This window comes from Lactuca saligna, chromosome 2, assembly GCF_052625555.1.
Source record: "Lactuca saligna cultivar CGN05327 chromosome 2, ASM5262555v1, whole genome shotgun sequence".
NCBI lineage: Eukaryota > Viridiplantae > Streptophyta > Magnoliopsida > Asterales > Asteraceae > Lactuca > Lactuca saligna.
The window spans coordinates 55,887,307-55,892,186 of record NC_136418.1 but is presented as its reverse complement, the minus strand read 5'-3'; the positions used below and the strand labels follow the sequence as shown (position 1 = coordinate 55,892,186).

Here is a 4,880-nt window from a genome sequence, read left to right as displayed (position 1 = left end):
GAAATATTATTTTATTAAATAATTAATTTTTAAATTCAATTCAAAATCAACACCCGTGGGTTCCACGGGTTTTAACCTAGTATATATATATACTATCTTATAAAAGAAATCTCACTATTTCTATAAATAGATTGAATATAATAATAATATTTTTTAAGACGTCCAAGTCTATAAACATAAAGTACAATCCATATGAATAAAATAATAATATTTTTTTTAAATATCCAAATAACAATACACTACGGACAAGTATACGATACATAGGATACATAATATACCCTACTAATCAAATCTTATCTCTAATCGGTTTTAAATCTGTCTTATTTAATCCATATAAAATAGGAGTCTCTGGTTACTTTATCATGTCGTTTATATCAACCACTTCCCCAGCTTTTTTTTTTGAAAGTTTGAATTAATATCTATAAATCTAACCGTGTCCTCTCTCACTTCTTGAGACCATGTTCCTTTCACAAAACCCTACGCTGTCACCATTCATCTGCTATTCTTCAATCAAGTCGTAGATATCCACCTTCACCGTTAACGCCGCCTCCTGCCACCACTTTAATCACCTCCATCAGCCACCGTTAAAACCCGCCAAACCATCTCATCCCCTGCACCAATTCCATCCTCTGCCACCACTCATCGTCTCTATTTCTATCTGTCTGCAAACACACCAAAAAATCACCCTCGTCGTCTCCACTAACGCATAAACGCACCACCATCACAGAATCATACAGCTACCGAATTAGTCACTGCCTCTATTTTCCACCATCTAAGTTCGGTTACAAGCGCACACCGAGGTCCATCTAAAACCCTAAACTCAGACCATGATGATTCTGATTACAAGAAACCAAAAGAAATCATGAATCGATGTTTAACCGATTACGCAAATCAACGATTCCTACTCCGCTTTCTCCTTTGCTTACCTCGGGAGCTGAGTCACTCTCGGGTTTAAAAATGAGGATCAAAACAATTCCCACCCTACAATAGTTTCAGGTTATAGATGTTACTCCTCTGCCTCTTCTTTCTAAGCCTTCTAAGAAACCTTATTATTGTTGCTACTGTTACACCCTTACCCCCTCTCTCAATCTTGACTGCTTTGCATTTTTTGTCTTCAGATTAATAGAATATTGTTGATATTGGGTTCAAACTAAGAAGATTAAAGTCATGTTTAGTTTTTGTAGGGTAAAATAAGGATGCCTCTATGTGTATTTGTGTGTTTGTTTAGTGTGCATAATCTAACTATTTTTTATATTGGTCGTGTTTATGATTGTAGTGGTCACCAAGGTTTGAAGGAGATGCTTAGATTTTGTGATACGGATGAATAATATGATCGACCTAGAGGGCGTCTTGGTGAGTTTGGGAATTTGCTGCGGATGAAGGCTGAGCTCTGGCTAATTTCCACCCTACTTTTAAAAGGTAATACCGTAATTTTTTTTTTAAATATATTTGCATTAGCTTTACTCATTTGTCGTGTTTTGGCCATGTTTGTGGTTTAGTATTTTGTAGCCTATCACTTTGGGTTCATCAAGTGCTTTCTGAACACCTAAAATCAGCAAGCACCATGTAACATATTAAGCGGTTTATGCTATAAGATTTCTTGGCCAGTTGTTCTCGTATTGATAAGATTTATTTGAATTTATTTGTCTTTTTGAATAGATAATAGTGCAACTTTCTAATAAGGAACAAATGAAATTGCTTATCCATCTTTGTAAAATCTTTGGTTTTATTTATATAGGTGAGCAGGTCTAATTTCCTGCACTAGGGATGCTCTGATCTGATGAAGTTCTTGGAAAGTGTGTACATGAAAAAACTCTTGAAAAGTGAGTTGCATTTGTTCTACATCTACTCTTTAAGCATAATTTCTTAAAAAATTCCTAGATAGCTTTTTGTTTGGCCTGTGTTGAGATTTTGTAATTTTTATGTTTTGATCAGATTGTTTTTGTTGTGTCTAGATCTGTTTGTAGAATCATAAATACATTATGCTTAATATAACCATATATAATCTCTTATGTTTTGATCTATATTGTTTGAATACATCTATTAGTAATGATCAACTAATACATGAAAACCCTAAAATAAAATTGATTTCGTCGCTTTTTTGGAGTTTGACTTGTGTTATGATTTTGTTTTTGTTTTTATGACTTATTTTAATAATGATTTGTTTCTAATGGCTTTTTATAATGATAATTTGTTTCAGGTTAACTCGATGGCATCAAATCTTTTAGTTATCTGGTGGAGGAATTGCGAGAATGGTAAGCTCTTATTATGAGAATATGCACGGGGGCTACTACTTGCGATTTTTTGGTTATTTCAAAAAACCAATTTATAAATTAAATGGTTATTTGGTCATCTGAAAAACGAAATTGTTGGTGTTCTTGATTTTGCGGAGTTTCCAAGCAAAATGACATTGTAGATGTAAGCATAATTTTTAGATTATTTATATTTACGATAAAACACGTTAGTGACTAATAATGTAGATATGTCTTTATCACCATCAAATATTATATTCTTTTTGTAACTATAGTAAATATACATTTTAAAGTTAGCCGTTTAGATGATTTAATAATAAAATGATGTACACACCACCTTTAGAACCCAAATCTTCCTAAGGCCTATCCGTGAAAATAAAATAATCGTCGTCCCATGTAAAAATAAACCAATTGCCGAAAGATAACTAATAACAAAATATTGTTTTCTATACCAACACACATACATGTCTCATTTGTTAACAACTATATGAAAAAGACCATAATATGTTGACGACAATAAATGAAAGCATTCAAATAATAAATTTGATGATTAAGTGCAAGCATTTAAATAAACGTACTTATATTTTTAATTATGACTGGAAATTGATTACTTGAATAATAGTTTTAAGTTACATTGGCAGTTTTGGTTTATTTTGACTTTCAAAACAAGTCGTAATATATGAATCTTAAAATGGAATTTCAATTTCTTTGGCTTTTCAAATATTGAAATGAAATATTTTGTGTTAAAAAGGTTAATGATGTGTTTTTTTTAAGATGCAAATGTTCTCTAGCTATCTAAAACCACTCTAAATGAGACTTAATATTCTCGCATTGACAATTTTATGTTGCATTGTCTAGAAGGAGTCTCATGTGGCAATACAAAAATGTTCGTAAAGCCTAACGAAAATTTAAAAGGTAATAAGAGTTTATACAGAAAATATGGTGTATAACAAAGTTTTGATTAAAATGTATAACCAATCATGTGTTATTACACATTTTCATATTTTGTGTATTCTTATATAATTATACTATTATGTTTGTTTGAACGACTTAAACATTTTATTTTCTGTGCCACCTTGACCTGTTTTTTTTATCGGTTATTTGTTGTATCATGTCACAATAAATACCAAAGTTAGATTCTATTGTTTTAATTGGAACATAGTAACATTTTTGTAAACGAAACATATCGCCGAAAGAAGTTATGTGTCCCCGCCGCTTTGCGCGGGTCCACCACTAGTGTATATATATATATATATATATATATATATATATATATATATATATATATATATATATATATATATATATATATATATATTCATAATATTTTATCCCACATAACACCAAATTAAGAACATCATTTAGTTCTTTCGAGTACCTCCAAGTAAAACTTCTTATCTAATAAGTCAATCTTAAAGACACCATAAACACCCTATCTACTTTAGATTTCAATTGTTAAAAGTTTAGAGGGAGTATGAAGAACACAATATTTTTAAGAGGTTTTGTAAAGAAATAAGAAGTATAAGAGAGCGAAAGTATTATCAATGGAATTCAGAGCGACGAATCAATCATAAATTATCGAATAAGTGAGGATTTCTGTCATTCTCCCTCACATTTTTTTAAATAACAATGGATTAACTTCATGTAAGAAATATGTAAAAGATACTGAATTGATATTTAAAAAAAACATTTTTAAGCTAACATCACGTAAGATGCAACATGCAACATGGTACAAAACCCGACTTGTAGTAAAAAACCTTCTTATATGGTGACCATCATAGACCATCTTCACGCACAAACCACCCGGCTTAGTCGATTCCAGGATGTCAACGGGCGCAAACAGGATGGGGATTGCATACCCCGTCCCCGCCCCCAAAATTTTTCCGTTTCCCCACCCCTGCCCCCGCCTCTGATTGATTTTTGGGCTACCTTATTTGGGCTTAAAAGAAGTTCTTGTTTAGGCTAAAAGAAACTATTTTAGGGTAACAAATAGATACTTATAACATAATTTTACATGTTACAAACAACTTAAAAACATGTTTTTTTGTTGAATTTTTGTACGTAAAAATCATTTTATTATTTATTATATTTATATAATTAATATATGTCAATTTATATAATTTATTAACGGGGCCCCCACGGGGATTTCGGGACAGGACTACCAACTCTCACCCTACCCCCGAAATTAAAACGGGGGTAAAACTTGCCCCCGCCCCCGCTCCCGTCTCCGAGTTTTTTCAACAAATGTCCCCATACGGGACGGGGTCCCCACGGGATCGGGGTCTCACAGGACTTTTTGACATCCCTAGATTCCACCAAACTTTATTATGTTTTTGTTGGGTTTTTTTTTTTAAAAAAAATATGTTTCTAAAAATCGCTAAAAACAACAAAAGCTTTATAATTTGAAAAAACTTAAACCATTTTAACCCAACAAGGATCTTTTTGCATACATATAAAGATTAAACCAAACATTGATTGAAATAAATAACAACATATGTAGACTTTGATTCTTCAAGGAGAGACTTGGAAGTTGATGAAGATTGCAAGAGAGACCCAAAGTAGAGCTCATATATATGTATCCACCAAGCGAGTGTTAGCCACCAAAGATCCTAGTCTTCTCTTGTATTA

The 4,880-nt window shown here is 32.1% G+C and overlaps 1 long non-coding RNA gene across 1 annotated transcript; it reads left to right on the top strand.

Moving 5' to 3' along the window:
- The first annotated feature begins 399 nt into the window (after window positions 1-399).
- LOC145028888 (uncharacterized) lies at window positions 400-2,556 on the top strand. Its single transcript, XR_013676237.1, has 4 exons — window positions 400-996; window positions 1,277-1,419; window positions 1,739-1,823; window positions 2,201-2,556. It is a non-coding gene; the product is annotated as an uncharacterized LOC145028888 (long non-coding RNA).
- Window positions 2,557-4,880: the final 2,324 nt, after the last annotated feature.